The sequence below is a fragment of the Rattus norvegicus genome, chromosome Y (genome assembly GCF_036323735.1).
Source record: "Rattus norvegicus strain BN/NHsdMcwi chromosome Y, GRCr8, whole genome shotgun sequence".
Classification (NCBI taxonomy): Eukaryota; Metazoa; Chordata; class Mammalia; order Rodentia; family Muridae; genus Rattus; species Rattus norvegicus.
Window position 1 is genome coordinate 24,545,538 of NC_086040.1, and position 24,827 is coordinate 24,570,364.

At 36.2% G+C, this 24,827-nt stretch overlaps 1 long non-coding RNA gene across 2 annotated transcripts in view; it reads right to left on the reverse strand.

Annotated features, from left to right (window-relative positions):
* Positions 1–21,554: 21,554 nt before the first annotated feature.
* The window catches only part of LOC134484477 (uncharacterized), a 413,639-nt gene continuing 410,366 nt past the window's right edge, over positions 21,555–24,827 (reverse strand). The window contains exons 1-3 of one of the 2 annotated variants that reach the window (XR_010061938.1): positions 22,507–22,874; positions 21,951–22,052; positions 21,555–21,706 (exon numbers count right to left, since the gene is read on the reverse strand). This is a non-coding gene — a long non-coding RNA (uncharacterized LOC134484477). Of the gene's footprint in view, positions 21,707–21,950; positions 22,053–22,506; positions 22,875–24,827 lie in introns of those variants that run through there. The other variant, XR_010061937.1, reaches the window with a different exon arrangement.

The following is a 24,827-nucleotide window of genomic DNA, read 5'->3' on the forward strand; positions in this document are numbered from 1 at the left end:
AACTGTCATTTGTGGATTCTACTTTCTTGATCTTGTATCCCAGAATCCATGTTAAAATTCCATCTAACTTCGTAGCTATAATTTACATATATATATATGTGTGTGTGTGTGTGTGTGTGTATACATATAAATGTGTGTATATAGATGATATAGATATATATTTGTACATATAGATGATATGTAGATATATAGATATATAGATAAACAGATATACAGATATAGATATATAGATATATAGTTATATAGATATATGGATATATAGATATATAGATATATAGATATACAGATTATAGATATGGATATAGATATAGATATAGATAGATATATTAGCCACCAAAATAGATAAGATGGATGAATCTTAGAATTGCATCATTAGAAGAAACAGATATAGGTCTTTCCTGAGAGACACAGTTAGAGCATGTCAAATACAGAAGTGAATGTTAGTGGCAAACCAGTAAACTGAAAACGCATTTGTTGTTGGTAGATTTTGTGAAGGGTTACAACAGCTGAAGGACCTTTTAATCCTATAAGGAAAACCATGCCATCGAACCAGAGTTTTCTGGTTGTATTATTCAAAGATTGTACATGGATAGAACTATGGCTCCCACTTCATATGTAGCGGAGAATGGTTTTGTTGTGCACCAATGGCAGGAGATGCCCTTGGTCTAAACTAGGTTTTATTACCAGTTCAAGGGAATTTCAAAGAGCAATAAGAGGGATTATACAAGAAGGGTAGGGGGACTGGTTAGGGATCTTATGGACAGGAAACTGGAAAAGGCAAACATATTTGAAATGTAAATATGGAAAATCAAATTAAAAAAGCAAAAAAATCTTGCTAAAAATAATAAATATTAAATAAGTTAAAGATAAGAAAACTGCCTTCTAATCATACATATTGAATGAGAAATCTAAAGGGTCACAATCAGGCAATGGCAGTCAGAGTAATCCTAGTGGAAAGACTGATATGATGTACTATAAACATGTCTAACTCCCAAATACCAGTATCAGACACAAACTGCACCATAGGTAATCCAATAATTAAGGAGTTTACTCTGAGCTGAGGACACAATAATTTTCTTTCACTTCTTCTTTAGGACCCTTTTCTTTTGGGCAAAAAAAATAAAAGGCATGAGCTCTAAGGAAAAGGACAGTGCCCTACTCAACACCTGGCTTTTGTGATAAATATATTAATGATATAAACTCTCTGAGCTCAAGGAATCACTAGAAGCAGGGAAGTCCAGTTAGTTTTGACAGGTTCTAAGCTCCTGAACCCATGTGTGGAAGGATCAGATCAGTTGTATCTCTTCAACGTACCTACTCAACTCCTACCAAAGACTCAGTGAGATTTCCCAGGGTCAACATGTTTCTTCCTTTTTCTTATACCAAGACAGAAGGCCATATTCTGTCTCCCCATCTCTGAGCTTTTCATCCTCTTTGTTCTCACTCCCAAAATGCTGTTTGCTCTGAACTAGAGGCCAATTACTAAATCCTATAGGTACTGAAGGAATATACGAGAGGCATTGCAGACATGACAACATGATATTACAGGAGAAACTAGGGATCTCCAGGATACGAGAGATTTTTTCATGGAGGGCCTAATGATGATATAACTGAGAATTTTCATGGCCTACCTCTAAACAGCTTTCTTTACATTGAGCAGTTTCGAGAGTGCCGTTTCCAGGTATGTCTCCTGTGACACAGGGGAAAACTTTATTACTCCATCTCTATAAAGCTAGAGACTTCTCTTTTCTTCCATAGTGGTTACATGCTCTGAATGTAGAAAGTTAGTCAGGGTCCTGGTATGGGTAGAAATGATCTGGGAACTTGGAGAGGAGGACTTAATTCCAGGTCCATTCCTGTGATATACTGTTCAATTTTCTAGTTTTCTCTGCCTTGTATAGCCAGGTATATTCCCTACAGACCTTTAGGTGATTGAATATTGTATTTCACTTATCATTTGTACATTCCTTGATGGGGGACTTTATAAATATTCCTGAATGTGTACTCAAAAATCCTGTTTTACTATGCCATTTTCTGCAATGATTTTGGCAATGACGTGGGCCCAGCTATAGAGTGAGTATAACAGTGCAAATACTGTGTACCTATTTCAAATGATAAAGTCCCAAATCCTTATTTTATCCAAAGAGTACCAGACATCAATAAAGCAAACGTCCACATGGACTATACATTTCTGTTCTCTAGTCATATTTGATATCGGTACCACACGATCTACCTTACTGTGTTCCCATGGCCAGACTTGAAGGCTGTAGATGTGTTATCATGATTCTTTCTTAAGGCAAAATATAAGAAACAGGAGCATGGAGGAGTTTACTCTGAGCAAGAGACACAATAATTTTCCTTCCTTTCTTCCGTAGGTCCTTTTTCTTCTTGTGAAAAAGAATAAAGGTCATTTGCTCTCAGGAAAACAACAGTGCCCTTCCCATCACTTGGCTTTTGCAATAAAGATATGAATGATATAAACTCTCTGAATTCCAGGAACCATAAGAACAGAGAAGTCCGGATGCTTCTGAGAGGACCCCAGTTCCTGATTCCCATATGTGGGACGCTCAGATCGATGCTATCTGTTAAGCAATACCACTCAAAACCTACCGAGGCATCACTGGGCTTTCCCAAGCACACATATTTCTTCCTTTTTTTTTTTTTGACCAAGACAGAAGGGCAGCTTTCTTCTCCCCATTTCTGATCTCTTCATCCTCTTTGTTCTAACTCCTAGATGGCTGTTTACTTTGAATTAGATGCCAATTACTAAACCCTAGAGGTACTGAAGGAATACCTGAGAGGCAGATGCAGACTTGACAACACTAGAGACATCAAAAAAGAAGATAAAGCTCTCCAGGTTACAAGAGATTTTTCAGGCAGGGCCTAATGATGATGTCTCTGAGAACTGCCATGGCCTACCTGCTAAACAGCTTTCCGTACATTGATCAGATTTGAGGGTGCCCTTTCCTGTTATGTCTCCTGAGATTCAGTGGAAATCTTTATGTACTCCATCTCTCTAAAGCTAGACACTTCTCTTTGCTTTATTAGTGGATACATGCTGTGAATGGAAAAAGTTAGTCAAGGGCTTGGAATGGGTAGAAAAGATTTTGTAACATCGAGTGGAGGAGATTCTTCTGGATATTAACATTATTCCCAGGTACAATCTTTGAAATACAGTACAATTTTGTAGGTTTTCTCTATTTCCCAAAGGCCAGTATTTTCCCTACTGACCTTCAATTGAATGAATATTGTATTTCACTTTCTTAATGTACATTTATCGATATGGGACTTAATATATATTGCTGAATGTGTACTCAAAAATTGTTTTCCAATTCCATTTTCTGCAAAGATTTTGGCAAGAAAGGTGGCCCAGTTATAGAATGAGTATAACAGTGTAAATATTGTGTAGCTACTTGAAATGATAAACTCCCAAGTCCTTATTTTATCCCAAAATTACCAGATATCAGTAAAGCAAAGGCCAACATGGACTATAGAATTAGGTTCTCTAGTCCCATTTGATATCTGTTCTGTATTATCTACCTCACTGTTTTCCCATGGCCAGACTAGATGGTTGTGGACGTTTTACCATGATTTTTTCTTGAGGAATAATAAGATAGAAGAGGAAGGACTGTGAGAGGAATGGCTTGAGGTCCACTGAAACCTCAAATTCAATAGGTTCATAAGAACAGGAGGGAATCTATTTGGCATTGTCCTTTGTGGATTCTACATTCTTGACTTAGTTACACAGAATCCATATGAAAATTCCCCCTACCCAAGCAGCAGAAAGAGCCACCTACATATATATCACCAAAACCTGATAAGATTGATGAAGCTAAGAAGTGCTTTCTGCCAGGAACCAAATATAGATTTTTCCTCAGAAACACAGCTAGAGCATATTATATACGGAAGTGACTGTATTCTTGTAAAACTATAAAAATAAAAAGTAAATTTTTGTTTTATCCTGCTAACTCTGGCACTGAAGTGTCTGAAATTCTCTGCTAGATATCTTGGCATAAACACCTTCCCAGTCCTCAGCTACACAGTGTTTCATGCCGTCACACACTCTCCCATATTCAAACCCTCACATAAAAAACACACAGCACAATAATCTTTTATTTAGTTGATTAGATATATTTGCCCACTTAAACACACCACGTAGGGTACTACCCATCCCTTATGAATATTAAAAACGACTTGTAAATACACAGAGCAGAATCTTAAATTCACCTGCCATGGCTTCTCACTCTGTCATATTACAATCCTCTTTTTTCCTCTAGTGTCCTCCTCTTCCTTCAAACATCTCTACTGATCATTCTTCCTTCTCCTCACAAATTAACCCTCCTTCTATCCTGTTCCTGCCACTCACTTATACTTTACACATTCAATGGGGAGGTAGTTCTTGTGAAGTAACCTGAGTTCTGAGTACAGGACTATGCACCTGACTTTGGGGCAGTTGAATTTGCATCAAACACAGAAAACTGCAGGGAGAACTACAAAATGAACCCTAGTGGCAAACCAGTGAACTGAAAACGAACTTCTTGTTGGTAGATTTTGAGAAAGGATTAGAAGAGTTGAAGGTGCTTTCAAACCCATAAGAACAACAATGCCAATGAAACAGAGCTTTCTGGTAGTAGACCAATATTCAAACAATGAACATGAACAATCCTATGGCTCTTACTGCATATGTTGCAGAGGATGGCCTTGTTGGGTGATAATGGAAGGAGAACCCGTGGTTCTGCCTAGCTTTGACTCCCAGTTCAAGGGAATATCCAGGGGCAGTAAGGGTGGTTATAAGAGAAGTGTAGGAGGACCGGTAAGGGATCTTTCAGTCAGAAAACTGGGAATGGAAATATTTTAAATGAAAATTTAGATATATCCAATTAAAAAAGCAATAAAATTAGTTAAAAATTTAAAAAAAAAAAATGAAAGACATGAAAGAAAAGAAATCTTCCAGCTATTCACACCTATTGACTCAGAATTTTAAGGGGTCACTGTCAGGGAATGGTAGTCAGAGTATTACTAGTTGAAAGACTTATATGATGAAGTCTCATCTAGAAGCACTTCTCCCTTCCAGCTATCAGTGCCAGACACAAACTGCATTATTAGAATACAATGCATGGAGGAATTTACTCTGTGCAGAAGACAAAATACTTGCCTTACCTTTTCTGTTAGGATCTTTTCCTTTTTGACAAAAGGATAAAAGCTATGAGCTCTCAGGAAAAACTAGAGTGCCCTTCCCAAAACCTGGCTTTTGGGATAAAGAAATGAATTATATATACTAACTGACTACCAAGAAAAATAACAAGCAGGGAAGGCCAGATGCTTCTGAGGGGCTCCCAGCTCCTGATTCCCATATGTGGAAAGCACAGATCAAGGCTATCTCTTCAGTGAACCTACTCAACACCTACCCAAGACTCAAGGATCTTTCCCATTGACCACGTGTTTCTTCTTTTTATAACTAGACAGAAGGTCACCTTCTACACCCCATGTCTGATCACTTCATCCTCTATGTTTGCCCTCCCAAATGGCTATTTACAAAGCATTAGATGCCAATTTGAAGACCCAAAGGTACTGAAGCAATATCTGATAGGCAGTTGCAGTCAGTACAACAATTGTGACATCACAGAAGAAGCGAGGTCTCTCCAGGATACAAGAGATTTTTCTGGGAGTCCTAATGATGATGTCACTGAGAACTGCCATGGCCTACCTGCTAAACAGCTTTCCTTACATTGAACAGATTTGGAGTGCAATTTCCAGGAGTTTCTCCTGTCTAACAGTGGAAACCTTTACATACTCCATCTCTTTAAAGCTAGAGATTTCTCTTTGCTTCATTAGAGGTTACATATTCTGAATGGACAAAGTTAGTCTGGGGCTTAGCATGGCTTGAAACGAATTAGGAATATAGAGTGGAGGAGATAGTTCTAGATAATTTTTGTTTCCCAGGTTCATTCCTGTGATACACAGTTCATATCCCAGGATTTCTCTATTTCCCAAAGGCCAGAATTTTGCCTACAGACCTTAATTGAATGAATATTGTATTTCACTTTCTCATTGTACATTCAATGATAAGATACTTTATTAATATTCCTGTATGTTTACTCAAAACTTCTGTGTCCAATTTAATTTTCAAAAAAGCAAAGGACAAAACAACTATGGAATTCAGTTTCTAGTACTTTTTGATATCGGTACTACACGATCTACCTTTTTGTGTTCCCATTGCTAGACTTGAGGGTCATACATTTTACCATTATTTCTCTGAAGGCCAAACATAAGATACTGGAGGATGGGCAGAAAGAAGAATGGCTTGAGAGCAAGTGAAACCTCAACTTCAATTGGTTCATAAGAACAGGAGGGAGTTTATTTGGCACTGTTGTTTCTGAACTCTATATTCTTGACCTAGTTGCTCAGGATCCATGTTGCCTCCACCCAACCACATAGTTCTTGGAGCCACCTAAAGGAGGATATATGTATATGTATATGTGTGTATATATATATATATATATATATATATATATATATATATATATATATATATCAGCCACCAAAACTAGATAAGATTGATGTCGCTAAAAAGTGCAATCTGCCAGCAACTGGACATAGATATTTCCTGAGAGACAAAGGTAGATCATGTCAACTACAGAAGTTAATGCTAGAGCAAACCAGTGAACTGAAACAGACTTCTTGCTGGCAGATTTTGAGAAAGGATTACAAGAGGTGAAGGAGCTTAAAATCCCGTAAGAACAACAATGTCAATGAACCAGAGCTTTCTGATACTAGACCAATATTCAGTGAATGTACACAGACAGACCTATGGATCAAACTGCATGTGGCAGAGGATGGCCTTGTTCATCATGAATGGATGCCGAAGCTATTGGTCCTCTCTAGGTTTGTCTCCAGGTTCAAGGGAATGTGAAGGCACAGTTGGGGGGGGGGTTAGAGAAGAAAGGCGAAGGATACGGGTAGGAACCTTTTGGGTAGGAAAATGGGAAATGAAATAACATTAAATGTAAATACAGAAATATCAAGTTAAAAAAAGCAATAAAATTGCTAAAACATAAAAAAATGAAAGAAATAAAAGAAGAAAAAACTGACAGCTAATCATACCTATTGACTCAGAAAAGTAAAGTGGTGGTCAGTGGAAATATTAGTGAAAAGACTGAGATGATGATGTGTCACCTAATAGCAATGCTGCTTCTCAGACTGCACTATAGGTATGCAAACATGGAGGTGTTTATTCTGAGCTAGAGACACTATATCTGTCTCTACCTTTTTCCTTAGGACTTTTTTCTTCTTGTCAAAAAGAGTAAAGGCCATGAGCTGTCAGGAAAACAACTGTGCCCTTCACAACACTTGGCCTATTGAATAAAGAAATTAATGATATAAACTCTCTGACTTCCAGGAACAATAAAAACAGGCAAGTCCAGATGCTTCTGAGAGGCTCCCAACTCCTGATTCCCATAGGTGGGAGGCTCAGATCAAGGCAGTCTCTTTGTCAATCCCACTAAATCCCTACCAAGTACTCACTGAGCTGTTCCAAGGACCACTTATTTCTTTTCTTTTTTTTATACCAAGACAGAAGGCCAGCTTCCTTTTTTCTTCCCATATCAGATCTTTTCATCCTCTTTGTTCTCCCTCCCAAAAGGCTGTTTACTCTGAATTAGAGGCCAATTAGTAAACCCTAGAGGTACTGAAGGAATATCTGAGAGGCAGTTGCAGACACAACAACACTTGTGACATCACAGGAGAAGATAGGGATCTCCTGGTTACAAGAGATTTTGGAGGGAGGGATTAATGATGATGTCACTGAGAACTGCCATGGCCTACCTGCTAAACATCTTTCCTAACAGTGACCAGTTTTGAGAGTGCCTTTTCCAGAAGTGTCTCCTATGACACAGGGGAATGTTTTATGTACTCTATCTCTTTAAAGCTACAGACTTCTTTTTCCTACATTAGTGTTTTCATTCTTTGAATGGAGAAAGTTAGTCAGGCACATGGCATGGGTAGAAATGATCTAGGAAAATGGGGTGGAGGAGTTTATTCTGGATAAGAATTCTATTTCCAGGTCCATTCCTGTGACATACACTCAATTTCCTAGGATTTCTCTGTTTCCCAAAGGCCATTATTTTCCCTACAGACCTTTAATTGATTGAGCATTGTATTTTATTTTCGTATTGTACTTTCCTTTATAGGAGAATTTATATATACATACATATATATATATATATATATATATATATATATATATACACACACATAGTTGTAGAAGACACCATATATATATATATATATATATATATATATATATATATATATATATATATATATATATATTCCTGAATGTGTACTCAATAATTCCGTTTTGCAATTTCATTTTTTGCAATAAATTAGCAACAAAGCGTGACCAGTTATAGAGTGAATATAACTGTCAATATTGTGTTCCTACTTCAAATAATACTACCAAATCCTTATTTTATCCAAAAACTATGAGACATCAGTAAAGCACAGGCCATCATGTACTATAGAAGGCAGATCTCTACTCCTATTAGATATCAGTTCTATAACATGTACCTTCCTGTGTTCCCAGGGCCAGACAAAAGGGTTTAGGAGGTTTTACCACTATTCTTTCTCAGGTGAAACACAAGACTCAGAAGGATGGACAGAAAGAGGAAAGGCTTGATGTCCAGAGAAACCTCAACTTCAATAGGTCCATAATAACAGAAAGGAATTTGATTGGCATTTCTACATTTTTGACCTAGTTCTACAGAATCCATCCTAAAATTCCACCAAACCACATAGCTGTAGGAGCCACCAAATATATACATATATACATATATACATATATACATATACATACATACATACATATATTTATATATATATATTTAGATAGTTATATATATATATATATATATTTAGATATATAGATATATATAGATATAGATATAGATATGGATATATATATATAGATAAAGATATATAAATATAAATATAGATAAAGATATACATAAAGATATAGATATAGATAACAAGAGACAGATATAGAGGTAGATAGATAGATGATAGATAGATAGATAGATAGATAGATAGATAGATAGATAGATAGATGGATAGATAGATCTGCCACAAAACTACATAAGATTGATGACGCTAAGAAGTGCATGCTGCCAGGAAATGGATATAGATCTTTCCTGAGAGACCCAGGTAGACCATGCCAATTACAGATGTGAAGGTTATTGGCACACCAGTGGAATGCAAACAAACCTCTTGTTTGTAAATTTGGAGAAAGGATTACCAGGACTGAATGGGCTTTCAAGCCCATAACAACAATGCCAACGACCCATAGCTTTCTGGTACTAAACCAATATTCAAAGACTGTACATGGACAGAACTATGGCTTCAAATGTATATGTAGTAGAGGATGGCTTTGTTGGATATCAATGGAAGGAGAGGCTCTTAGGTCTACCAAAGCTGGAACCCCCAGTGTAGGGGAATGCCACGGGTGCTGGGAAAGTGAGTGGTTGGTGAGGGGAACACCTTTATAGAAGAACTGGTTGGGGAAAGGATAGGAGTCTTATGACTGGAAAACTAGAAAAGTGAATAATATTTGAAATTAAACAAAATATTCCATTTTTATAAAAGGAAAAATAAAATTTTAACCAACTGAACAGCCAAAGAGGAATCTCAATCCCACCTGAAAGGGAGAAGAAATGAACCTCAGGAGGGAAGAGTGAGGGGCCTGTGTGAGAAAGGAGTCAGTAAGGGAGAGGGGAACATGTTCAAGTGTTGGTGGGGAGTTTGACTGAAGTCTTGAGTGCCAGCAGAATGAATGAAAAGAGTCAACCTCATGAACTAAAAGTTTGGAGGTGGGGGTGGCTCTAGAATATTCCAGAGACCTGAAATGTAAGAGACTATCAGGACTCAGTGAAATGTCCAGGAGTAGGTAGAGGGAACTTGTAGAGGCTAACTCCATGACGAAGAGAGAGCATCAAGTGAGGGATAAGGTTGCCATCCACAAATCAAAACTCTGACCCATATTTGTTGCTGTCTGAAAGAATTTAAGGGACAAAACCAGAGAGGAGCCTGAGCAAAAGGAATTCCAGTGTCCCGCGATATCTGGGAACCAGATTAAGTAGAGGCCCCCAAGGCCTGACACTATTACTCATGCTTTGTCATGTTCACAAAACGGACCTGACATGACTGCATTAGCAAAGAAAAAACAAGCAGCTGAAAGAGTCAGATGCAGACATTTACACTCAGCCAATGAACAGAAGCTGCTAAGCCCTGTGGTTGAATTGGGGAAAACTGAGGAAGCTGAGTAGGGGAGCAACGCAGTCGGAGGACCAGCAGTGTTAACTAACCTGGACCTCAGTGATTTTTCAGACACTGAGCCATCAATGCGGCATCATGCACCAGCTAATATGAGGCCTCTAAGATTGGAGTGCTGGTTCTGGACACAACAAGAGAAGATGCACTTAACCCTCAAGACACTTGAGTTCCCAGGTAGTGGAGAGGTCTGGTAGACTGAGGGTGGAGTGGGAGACAGCTTCATTCTGTTGGGAATGTGGGGAGAAGGTATGGGATGTAGAACAGAATATGGGCTTTGAGAGGAATGAAATCTGAACTCTAAAATTTTATTAAGTAAAATTTTAAAAGAGAAAATATAAACTATAATAAACACTTTCTTCCCCAACTTGCTTTTTTTCCTCCTTGGTCATGGTATTTCATAAAAGTAATGGAAACTCTGGCTTAGACACAGTATTATGGGCAAAATTGTGCAAATGCTAGTTAGAGAAGTATGACATCTCTGTGGAGTCAAGTTAGTTTATCTGATTCAAACTTCCTTATTCAGAGATAGCAACTAACAGAGTATTTCTAAGACTAAGTTTATTATCATGCCGTAGTGAACATTTTTAACCAAACCATTATGGGATCTGTGATATCCAAAAAGAAATCAAGAGACTAGGAATACTAAAAGGAGAGAATCTTGTTTAAACATTCTTGGAAGAAATGAAATTCATATCTATTAGATTACCATAAAGGGATTGATGCTTTGGATTGTGGCCTGCTACCAAACACAATCCATATTCTCTTTTATTACTTTCAAAGTAATAATAGATTAATTAATAAGATGTGAACTTAACTCCAAAGATATTACTGTATGTATGGGTGTATTTTGTTTACTACATTTATTATAAAAATAATTTGTGTAAGAATGTCAATTGGAATTGCTTGGAAAAGTTCCTTGAGTTTACAGATATGGTTTTACTTAAATGAGATTTTCTCTAGCAGTGAATTCCATTTGTTTATATCATGGTTCCTTCTACATATACTGATGGAAAAGACAATAGTTAGATTATTTCAGAAACACCTGGATAAAATTTCACTTACCTAAGGAAATGATTATTGAAGAAGTGCAGCAATTTTCTTTCTCACTACTGATGTACTTTCTTCATGTACATTGCTATTGGCTTCTGGAAAAAGAAAGCAAAATTCATTTTTTAATGTCTCAAGTTACCAAAGTACTTTAGAAAAAAGTCTATCTTGTCTTATAAAGGAGATATTTATCTAATGCTAAATAAGAGTAAAAAGAATGGCTTTTGGGTTCTTTTTTAACTGTCCTACAAGAAATAAAATAAAATGCTCTTAATATACCATTTTTATAATGCCCAGCATCTCTGGTGTGTGTCTCTCACTCCCTCTCTTATCCAGATCTCTTTTAATTTATGGAGCTGAGATGCCATGCATAGTAAACATCTTCATTCTCTCTCCCCCCAGGCTCTAAACCTCCTGCTTATTACCAGTGTTGAAAAAAACTTTATATTCTCTGATATATGCAGGACCAAAAATACCTGTCTTTTTGCAGTTAACTTGGCATTCTCAGGGTCCTTCCATGCAGCATACACCAAATGCTTGAGTGATATTACACCCCAAGGAGAGACCACAGCTGATATCTCTTCAAACTAAAACTTTGTTTTTTCCATATAAATATTTGCTGATGCCTCTTAAAAGCTTTAACATCCTTTGTAGCCCTCCTCCCACCCAAGGTAAAAAAAAGAAGGATGGAAGCATTGGGTTTAGTGGTGGTGGCCCTGTTTAAATAGGTTCATTGGAGCAACTCCCATCTGTGTTGTCTGGATAGCAGAATTACATTACACAGTTTAGCAGAGGCAGCTTGTTCCATTAGCAAACATTTCATGAATACACTAGTAGTTCAATTTTGCAGAGTTGTCATAACAAACAGGAAAGAGCAGCAGTGGCAGAACCTAGTAGAACAGCCAGGCTTCTGTACGTAGCCTGGACAGAGAGAAGTTCTATGCTGTGATTCTCTCAGGGAATTGAAATCAGCAGAGACTCAAGATCCACAAACATTGTTGCTGCTGCTTCATTTGTTTGCCATAGTCTGTGTAGCCAACTTTCCCTTGGAAAAAATAGCATATGTTTGAAATGTTTGCTGCTGCTACAAATACATTACTGTAGCTGAGTAATCCTGTACATTATTTTCTCTTCAGAGTGATTGACACTATCCAAATCCTTTACAGTTATTGCTGCTAATTTTGAAACGGGTAATCCAATAAGTGATCAGTTGAGAAAATTCAAAACAGTGTACCTGCTTTGACCATGTTTCCAATATAAAAATTTAAAAACACTTACAACCTATGAGCTGTAATGGTACTGGAAACCCTTAACAACCATCTCAATAGCAGTTACATATTCTTACTCTTGTATAAAAAATAGAATTAATTGGCAAAAGGTGATAACAATTTGTTTTTGAATGGGCTAGCCTGTCGGTGATTTTGGTCAAGATGATAATTATCAAAAGCATGATTTCAAGCAAGTTTATAAAATAATGTGTTTAAGATATGGAGCTCATTTGCAAATTTTCCTATCCTGTTTGGCCAAATGCACATGCCATCTAGTTGTAGGGATTAATCTGGTTTATATTGTAGAAACTCAACCTAAATATACATGTTTTTTCATGCATCTACCAGCAGGGTCACAAACCCACAGTTTTATTTCAATTGTCATCTATAAAATTCCATCCGTTACAAACAACTGTCCCATGGTTGTTGGGAATCGGTGGTAGAGTTTTTATTTTTTTTTCTAGTTCTATGTTAAATGTAAAGATATGAAAGGTAATAAGTGTGTGGAAAAACAATTTGGAATTGTATCTTAATAATATATTTCCCTTGGATTTTATTTTGTTTTATGTTTTATTAAGAAAATTATTGAACTTGGTGACTCAAGACAGCAAGTATAATACATTTTTTTTCTATTTTCTTTTTTTCGGAGCTGGGGACCGAACCAAGGGCCTTCCGCTTGCTAGGCAAGTGCTCTACTACTGAGCTAAATCCCCAACCCCATATAATACATTTTTAAAAATGATTTTAAGCAATATATTATGTGAACCTGAATTTTAACTCCAGTACTCCTGATTCTCAAGGGGACTTTTTCACACTTTTCTTTCTTGAATTTGAAAAATGAAGTGTACTTATACCTAAATCGAGTTTTAGAGGAGCAAAATGATATAATTTGAAGCAAATACTTAGAGTAGATTATAGGATTAATAAATAATGATATTTGACTATATCCTCCCTAGATGGTGAAGCCCTTGAAGGAAAGCAGAAACTTCATTTTTTTTATAAATCTATTTTCTAGACATGTACTGGAAACATAATAAGTAATCACTTATTTTTGGAGTAAGAGTTTGAATGAGTTAGAGTAGTACATATAATCTCCAATTACCAAAATTCAGATTTGTAGAACCATCATCATGTTAAAAAAGAAGAAATGAATACTCAAACAGAGTCATTTGACAATAACATCATTTTTCTCTTATTTGACTAAACCATATACATTATGCCTAGACAATTTCTTTCAAAAGCAAAGTTTTTGTTAGTAAAGAATGTATGTATGTATATATGTATATGTGTATACATTTGTATATGTGTATGTGTACATAGGGACACACACACACACACACACACACACACACACACACACACATATATATATATATATATATATATATATAATTGTGTATGTGTACGTAAGGGCATATGTATATATGTTTATATGTATATATGTATATACGTGTAGGTGGACACATTTATATATATATATATTTGTTTGTATGTGTATATGTGTTTATATATATATTTATGTAACATAAAATGCACTCTACTTTCTAACTTTATGCAACTTTTCACAGCTATACATTAGTACTCGAGATTTTTAAAAGCTGTTTCATAAATTTTGATTCATTGTAAAGTTACAGTTCAGAAAAGAGATTCAAGGTAGCTAATTAATTTTTATACTATCAAATTTCCTCATCTATTTCATAAAACACAAAGATTTAGTTTGGTAATGTGACTGTATATGGGTTTTAGCATGAGACATATCTAATTAACTTTTCCATCATGTGATGTAATTTCAGGACACTAAAGGACCTATGTGAGTTAGAAAATATAACAAATGGACTGCTGTATGTGATAGATCAGAATGATAGAAAGATACATACATACATACATACATATTTACATACACGAAAGATCACAGATAATAAGTAGATTAATATCACATACTCAGAATCACCAATCATGAAATAATTATTAAATGTGAAATATCTTCTTATATGAAGCACAATTTTAAATGTGAATTATGTTCATATCTTAATACCTAAAGGAACATTTATCAGCCGTAATTTTAAAATAAAATGTCTATTTAACACTTCCACTCAGGTAATTAACAGAGATGAAATACTTAGATTCCTTTACATTAATCTGTCAAATTCTCCCATCATCTCGTCTTTGTTACTTAAAGGCATAACATCATACTTTGTCTCTATTTGCAAATCTTCAGCTACTTTCCACCCTGCTCTGCATTCTACCTCGAATCTTATCACTATATTTAAGTCTCTAAGAGATCCTCATGTGCTATCATGAAATTTAATCATGATCCATCATTTTTTATCTTTACTAACATTGCTCTCATACAGGTAATTATTATTTCTCTGTCACAAATGAGATCACTACCGCTTCCGTGTTTTCAGTACTATTTTCAACATCAACCATTTTATAATTGCTCTTTAAATGAGATAATAAAATGATCTATTTCCCCCCAATAAATTTTCCACCAACAGTTTGTTCCATTGAATCTTTAGACAAGAAAAACAAAGTTGTTACAAAGTTGTAGTTCTACTCAGATTTAAAACAGAAAGCTGGCTATGTGACAGGAATCATAGGAAGAATACTTCTGGAAGAGGAAGCAGAGCTTGGAGAAGACCTCATGCAGAGAAGTGCTTCATGCAATTTTAAACAAAAAGTGTGAAAGACCTGAACTTGCATATTGAATATTATTTGTTGAAGAATATTTACAAGTGATTCTGAGTGGACTACATAAGCATGTTTATTTATAAATCCATGGTAAATGCTAAAAAAAAAATGACATCGACGTGTAATAGAGCAGAAAAGGAAATAAAGTGGAAATTTGGTACAGGTTACATTATGGATGTTATCAGTTTAAACATGCTGATTTCATGTGATGAATATCACAGATATACTAACAGTATTGCATGACTCTATAGTGAAATTACACAGAGTGAGAACACTAACAATAACCTGTGACAAAAATGGCTATATTCTTTAATATTTCTTTTTGAAAACATTCATTTCAATTAAGAAAATTCAATAAAGGAACCAAAGATAACTCTTTTCATCTTTTGCATATCCAATCTTTAAACAGACAAGAGTATACTGGACGAATTTTCTTCAAGCATTTTGCTACTCCAGTTATTATTAATTTAAAACAATATGCAGATCAGGGTGTCATACTTGTGGGTATTGGTTACTAAGACCCAATAATCTCCTCAGAAGGACATCCATATAAAGGAATCTAAAATAATTTCCATTTAAATATTAAAAATCTTAAATATGAAGACTGCTTATCATTTTCACAATACATACACCATTTGTAATTACTTCATTTTTACGTATCAGTATCAGTCACTCTACCTCTCTTATTTTGATATATGACAAGCTTAACAAAGAGCAGACCCTATGTTTCTCAGCAGTCCTCACATTTCACCCATTTTCCACTGCATCTGGGCCATATTACAATCAATATAATTAATATTTTCAAGTAAATGATAATGGGATGCAAATGCATATTTTGATATTTCCTACAGTAAAACAATTAAAAGATCCAATAAAAGAATAGGTACAGAATTTGTTTATATGAAAACAGTAGGTTAATAATACCTTATAATATCCACCCTAATTCATACTGAGTCAGTGCTGAAGTATATGTGTCAATGTTTATGAAAAGATTAAATATCTTTTATGTATCTTTCTAAAAACAATTGGACATAGTCAATAAAAAAGTGTCAGGATCAGATAAGGTTTAGAAATAATTAAAATAAGTTCCAAAAAATATTCTAAAAGACAGTTATACAACATATAAGTTTAATTCTCAGGCTCCATAACTAGATAATATAGTACTGAGCAATTGTATTCAATTTGCACATACAATTTTAATTTACATAGGAAATAAATGTTTAAAATCTCAAAAGCTATATTTATTCAACAGTAAGATTTCAGAAGTGTAAGTTTATTCTTTTTTTTTCATTTTCATTAAATAGGGTATTTCTCATTTGTATTTCAAATGTTTTTATCTTTCCTGGGTTCCTCTTCATCACCCCTAGTCTCTCCCACTCCCGCATTTTAGTGATTGTCTCCTCCACATGGACACTCCCTTCTTTACTGCCCCAGACAACCAAATATCCAAACTTTTAAAATGGGTTAGAGAGCTAAACCAAGAATCCTTAACTGATGTAACTCAATATCTGAGAAACATATCAAGAAATGTTCAACATCCAGAGTTATGAGAAAAAAGGAAATCAAAATGAACCAGAGATTCTACATTACACCAATCAGAATGACTAAGATAAAAAACTGATGCAGTAGCAGAGTGGTCTAGGATGTAGACAAAGTGGAACACTACTCCACTGCTGGTGGGATTAGTAGCTCTATAGCCACTTTGGATATCAAGGTGGAGGGTCAGAGAAAATTGCAAATAGCTTTACTGAAGACCCAGCTTTACCACTCACTTCAACACATATACCCACACTTGATCCACATATAACAAGGACATGTGCTTGAACATGTTCAAAGCAGTCTTACTCATATTAGTCAAATGCTGGAACCAATCGTGAAATATGTCATCCCCACTGAGGAATAAATAGAGAATGTGTGCTATAATAAAACAAAGGATCACGACTCAGGTATTAAAAATGAGGACACCAAGAACACTGTACACAAAGGGAAGAAACTGGAAAATACTGAAGTAACAGAGTACAAAAAGGTCATATCATGGAATGTACTTAGGGACAATTGGATGTTAGCCACAAAGTTAAGAATACCCAGTATTCAAATCCTTTATCACATGGAGGGTAACATGAAAGAAATCCAATTATGGATGCTTGCAACAAACTTAGAAGGCAGAGGGATGAAGGGACCTAGGTAGAGGTAGAGAAGGATAGACAAAGTGGGGAGGGGGATAGCAACAATGAAAAGAGACAAGAGAGAAATCCAGAGGAAAAGTGGAATAAATAACAATAATCATCAATGGTGGGTGGTGAACTTGGGTATCCCCAGGAAAGTCCCAGATTTCAGGAATGCAAAAGGCTCCTATACACCTACTGGGATGATAGTAGTTTAAATACTAAGCAGCAAAGAGATAGAACAACTAGAGACTGCCTCTTGTAGCTACACATGACCCAAGTGAAGGGATGGTGCTACCCATGCAGCTCAAAATTTTTAACCTATAAATATGCAAGGCCTAAAAAAAAGTAAAAGAAAAGAGCAGAGAATGAAGAAAGCCCCTTCAGAGACTACCTCACCATAAGAATCATTTCATCCACAGACCTTAAATCCTCGAACTATTCCTGATGTCAAGATGTGCTTGCAGATAAGACCCTAATATGTTTGTCCTCTGAGGGGCTCTGCCATCATCTGACTGAGACAGATGCTGATGCAGCTAAACATTTGACAGAAAACTGACAGCCACATAAGATGAGTTAGTCTAATGCCTAAAGGATCTTAAGGGGATTGGAAACAAATATGAAACACAAGAGTATCAATTAAGTTTATCCTTCAGAGTCTCAGGAAATTTACCAACGAGAGTATACTTGGCCAGTACATGGTTACTGCTATATAGATAGCAAAGCATATGGAGAAGACAACTGTCCAATCTTTAATCTCTGGAAAGGAAGGCAATCGGTCTTGTGGAAATGTCATAGCCCAGAGAAGGAGGATGTTAGATGGCTAAAGTGAAGTGGGCATGTAGATGGAGGAGCACCATCATAGAAACAAACAGCATCGGAAAGGCTTGGGGGATTCAAGAAAGAAAGAAGAGTTTGGGAAATGACTTTGAAATGTAAACAAATACATAGATTATTTTGCACTTCCAATGTTTATAATATAAGATATGTATGTTTCCAACAGAGATGTTCACATCTCTCTCCTTAATGAATATACAGTCAGTATATGTAACATAGGTTTACTGAAAGTTGAAATCCAAAATTGTTGTGATTCACTTATTATTCGAATTTCACATAGATAAACCCATTCAATATTTTATCTTCTGCCCTTGTAACTATAGCAAATATTTAGTTACTTGATAGAAAATTTAAAAAAATTGTCTTTCTACTCCATTAGTTTTCCATTCAATGCCTCAAATGTCTCTCAATTTAACTGTATGTACTACATTCCCTTCATTGTTGCCCTTTTCCCTGTCTCTTCACAGTTGATATTCCTGTTCCTGACTGTGTCCTTCAGCAATACATAATTACACTTGCACTTCTCAAAATATATACAGTCTGTTTCACTAGACTCTTACACAAAATGATCATACAGATACACAGTTTAGAGAATTAACATTCAGATTAAAGTGAATATGTAACTCATTTTTTACTTTTTGATCTGGATTAACTCATCTAGGATGGCATTCACAAGAGGAATTCTGATTTATTTTCATTGATATTGGGTTTAAAATACTTGTGCATTATATACTTCCTACCTTGGATTAGTCCGGCATACCACACACAGAACAGAACAAATCAATTAACTGTAGGATATGTGCATGTATGTGTCTAGGTTATTCCACAGTAACTCATGCTTAATGTTTGAGAAGCAAATCTGTTCAAAGATAGAATGACCTCCTTTTTTTGCATGTTTCTTAAACATACCAAATCACCTCACATTGCACCAATTATTTATACCTCTGGGCTACAGATTAAATTCATTATATCTACCATTAATCTCTCCATAGGGATTAAGATCTTATTGATAAATAATTTTGTAGTCTTTAGATTAGAATTTTGTCCCAAAACTCATTAAGTATTTATTGTTCTGTAAATTCAAACCTAAGTGGTATTTCGGAAATTTGAGTTTCATGGTCAGACTTCGTCAGCTAAATGCACTCTGTCCATTGTTGGCAAGTTCAAGCTATGCTTCCTGAATGTCATGTTTGCTGTGACTACCTAGTTGTACAGTCATGGGATACGCAAGTGAGTTCTCATATAGTTTTCTCAATACTAAATTGATCTGATCAGAATCTGTGAAGTGACGAATCAATCTCTTTGTGCTGAATGTAGGTTGCCAAACTCCCTCTGGATAATTTTTGAATAGCATCTTTTAATTATGCATATGCTTTTTAGGTGGTTTCTCATTATCTATTAACACTCCACATAGATCTGGAGCATTATATTATTGTAAGTTTCCAAGCCAAGTGATTACCTGTCCTGGATTAGAATCGTCTGTGAGTTTCTAGATCAATGTGTGTAATCCTAAGGGATTCTTCTTGATATATTATCATCTATGGATGGTGTAATATCTACAACGTTTGATACACAGCCTTTGATACACCTTCCTTCTGCTGTGTAAAATAAAATTATTTACAGCAATGGGATCCTGTAGTATTTAGGCTACTACATGAATCCTTTAGTAAAATATGTCTATGCATGCTTATTCATGCCCAAAAAGATCCATGGGGAGACCAACCTGGCTAAAAATGTCAATTGCTACTCAGATGTCCACTATGTATACAGTCTGAGGAAGAGTCAGTTCAGTTCAGGTGTGGAACTGAAGAATACTCAGCCATTTTCCAAACGAAAAAAAAAAATCAAGTGACTAAGATAAGGATTGTGGGAATGCTTTCATCTATGTAGAACATTAATTTTAGACTCACATACAAATGTGTGATGTGCAGTATTATCAACACTTTATTTCAGTAGGAATTATATACTTTTGGGTATGGTCTCTCTGGACTATTGTATGATATCAATATAGTTTGCTGTGACAGATTTTCAAGTAAATATGAAATATGAGGACTCCAGCAGAGTAACTCTTGCTCAAGTAATACCCTTCATGTTATTTGTGACCCTCACTGGGAACACTTACTGCTATGTATCAGAGTTCTGATTCAATTTTAAGTCTTTTTTTTGTTCTCATGCTAACTTTTGATGTTTCCTTTCTCCAATAGAATAGTTAGTCAATGAGCCTGTATACCAGACATCAGATGCAATATCAAGCATTGGTTGCAGCTTGCCCCTCTGCTGAATTCACAGCTATGAGGAAGTGTTTCTTATGAGAAGTAATTGATCTCTACAATGTAGATTATTGTTGTCTGTGTTTTTCTCTGACTTCCTCAGTACTCTTAAGGGTCATATGAGGGAAGAAATCACAATGAGAGTGAGAAGCGAACTTTCTGGATCCCAGGATAGACAAAATACACCAAAGTTTCCTTGCAAGATATAAGAACATAGTGGACAGGGTTTGTATTCAAATTAGTCAATGAAATGCTCTCCCTTTATACCCTGTATATGTACAAACATTTACACAATTGGATTGGCTTGTTAGCTATGCCTACTTACCCAGCCTGCCCAGTTTTCAGGCTGTGAAGAGGAGACTTTGTTCTCAGCAAGGGATCAGGTGGTGGACAAACATCTAACTCTTGCTCACTGTTTCCCTGTTCCTCCAAGTTAAGCAGCTTCTTTCAAATGGATCTCCATTGTCCATAATATCCCTGACTTCAGGTCTGAAGCTATGGGCCCAGTCAACAAGAAAATCTCCATACCTAAGAAAAAGTAAAATTTTTCATTTTTTAATGCTGAGGTCGAGGGGCAGATATTATGGTGACTTTCTTTATTCTAAGATCTTCTTCAAACAGGGAAGGGGGAAAAGCATTGGAGGAGGGTAAGTTTTGATCTATCTAGGGTTGCTTAACAATAATAGTAATAATAATAATAATAATAATAATAATAATAATAATAATAATAATAAGTAGTAGTAGTAGTAGTTTAGACTAGGAAGTTTATTCAGCATTTAAGAACACTGCCTGTCTTTCCAAATGTCATGAGTTCAATTCCAAGTGTACTCATCGTGGCATCCAACCATTCATAATGACAGGTGAGTCTGGTGAGTCTGACAGGTACAGTATAATCATAAAAATCAAATAAAATAAATCTTTAAAATGAATAAAAAACAAAAGTTTACTTATCTAAGTTTAAGTTACTGTGCTTCTGTAGCTGACCAACTTTCTGTGTTCCTCTGAGGACAGAAAATGCATCTCTCTCTATTAAAATCCAGGATGAGAGCTCACACACTGCTTGCCATATCTCGTCTGTTATTCAAACACAGCTTCTGCTTTTCTGAGAAATGAAATAGCTTCCATTACACTCCTATCCTACCTTCAAGTTCTACTTTTGAGAGGCACATCAGAAAAGTGTGTTTGTGCATGAGGACGTTGGAGTTGCAGTTTCTTCTGATGTGAGAATACTGGGTTTAACACAGAGGGGTCAAGACGATCAAGGAATGACTGGGTGTAATAACTATCTTTTGTTCAAATTCTGCTGATGCCATGGGTCAGTATTCCTGGAAGTTTATCCAACTCACAGGTTTTCTTCTTGAGCTCAATAGTCAGTTTCTCCTACTTCTTAATCTGCTGAACATGCTCATTGATGGTGGAAGGTTGGCATGATGCCTTCCCAGCAGACCCTGTAGATAAACACAAGGGAACATGCATATTAATGGCCCAGTCACAGGAGAGACCATTCTGAGTCCCCCAACAAAGCATGAGGAAAGGGGAAATCTACAGACACTTTGAAGCACTGAGAGAATAAGAAAGCTCTTTTCAAGTTGGACCTATGAGCTACTCTCCTGCCTCCAACGATGATTGCTAGACATATGCAGGTAAGTTCTGTAGTCCATAGTTCTTAGGACAACCAAGCCCTAATCATGTATGTTCAAGAAAAATGACTCTGAAATCTTGATACATTTCCAGGGGAGTATCCCTCTCTCTCTCCTTGTCACAACATGTCAATGAATGTACAATAATCGTCTGTAGATGAAGTCCTATACTCTACCCTGAGAGTAGAAGATTTATCTGTGTGGCTCCTATTGGATATCTTTCTCATTCAGAGTGAAATTAAGGAAATCATAGCAAACTAACTGCATGCTTGTCAATTTCTGGCTGTCTGCCAAATATTCATCAGATATTCTTGACGCTTGGTCCCTTCTTTAAAAGTCCAGATGTTTCAGACCATAAGTCCTGCTCCTAGAAGGTCTGACCCAAGCACAGCTTCTCCAGGAAGTTCCCCAGTACTGGCTCAGGGCTTACTCTCTCTGCTTTACACCAGATTATTTATTTTGCACATTTATAACAAGAAAGAAGTCCTAATATCATTTTTTTTCTCTCTCTCATCTCTCCATGCACTCTGTTTTTCCTGTAAATAACTCGATAATCCTAGAACACATGTCTGTGTCTAAAACAATAAGCATTAACAAAATACCACAAGGGCAGCTTCTGTTTCCATAACACTAGTGACATCACAAAGAATACCATGGAATTCCAGGCATGCAAAAGTGTACCAGAGGAGTGTCCCCTTCAACAGTACATAACTATCTATTAACCAGATATTCTCCAAATCAACAAGACAAGTTGGCCTTTCCAGTACCTTTGCTGAGACACAAGGGAAGACTTTCCATCACTCTACCTTCTAAAAATGGAGATATGACTGATTAATTGAATTTTTTCCTACCTTCATGTACAGATATTGAAGCCTAAACTTGCAAACAAAGCTCAGAAATTGTTCATCCCGACCTTACTATGCACACTGAAAATGACAATGAAGAAAGGAAGTTGAGAACTTAGGTCAGTATGATTGTCATTTATGCAACGATTCTAAACAGTTAATCACTCTAAGCGGACATCTTCTTTAGCTAAATGATCATTTTATCCAATTTCCTCATCCATTGCTCCTCCTAACTAATGCTGGAGAGTTGGGATTATGCCTTCCTTGTAGAGCTGGTACATAGATAAATACAAGTAAGCAAAGACTTTGGAAAGATCCACAGAGAAGAACAGTTTAGTTGAGGGAGTAAAAAAATTGGAATAATTATGTAAATTCAGACAAAAACATTGTTCAGAGCCTCAAAAATAACATGTTTTAGTCATGGGGTTCTTTATGATGTGAGCAGCAGTTCACAGATCAGGCTACAGGTGCATTGCTTAACATAGGTGCAATTTGAGACCTCAAAAACAGAGGAAGCATGATGAGTCAACCTTGGAATGCAATTAAGAAGTCATGCTGTACTATGGAGAGGTATCCTGCGGAGGAAAGAGACAGACAGAGACAAAGACAGACAGACAGACAGACACAGACACAGACACAGACACACACCCACACACTCACACACACACACCAAAACTAAGCATCAGTCATGGGGACAAGTATGTTGTAGATCAATCATAAGGAGCTTCACCCATAGAATAAAAGTCAAATTCTTCTGTTGGGTGCCACATGTGACAACGTCTATACTCTTGAAAGGGTGTCACTACTACATTTCTGGAAAGCATCTATTAGAAACATACAGACAGGGAATGGTAAAGTAGGGTAGAGTCTAGGTATTATTAAACTATACATGTTTATTAAAGCCCCATGTAACCTTTGTCATGATGCTGGCAGTCTCAGCAAAGAGAAGCCAACCTATGGTCAGCCTGACATGCATTTCTTGAATATCTAAAAATTTTCTTTTTATACATGCGTATTGGACTCTATGCTTGTTGGGGGTTGTTGAATATTCTGCATCTTCACAGTTGTTCTTGTCTAGTAGATTTGGATGTCAACTCTATTTCTAATTGTGGTTCTCCAGAGGACTCCATGTTCAGATTACCCTGGGGTTTATGAGATAAGGAAGGGTATAAACTGGAAAGAAATACATTAACATTAGTAAAGACTGTTGTAGGATAGAGGAAAAAAATATGACAGAGAGGCAGAGAGAGAGACACATAGAGAGAATGAAAGAATATGCCTTAAGTACATGAAGCCAGAAAAGAATTTGTGAATCTAGAAAACAAGGTATGATAGACTGCCTGTAAATCCCAGTAACTAAGAAAGGACCTTGGATCCAGTTTTGATATTGAGGCTTCATACAGCTTGGCCTTTGCCAATGTGAGACACACGATTTCAATGAGCAAATCCATAGACTGGAAAATGTAGTTATGGTGGTCCAGAAAAAAAAAAAACACAGAATTGTCCCCTCTGTCTGCTTCTCATTACTCTGGTCTCCCGTGTCACAGGATGCTGAATGGTCTTCCACATACCCTCAGATGCTGCTCACAAGGAAGAGCAAATTTCTTCAACAGTACTTCATCTGAGCCTACCCTTTACTTGTGGATGGTACTCAGGAAGTGAACTGATAAGTTATACTTTTCCTAGCTGGGTGTTAAAGTTCAGACTTGAGCATCCCACTCTGTGATTTTTCAACAGT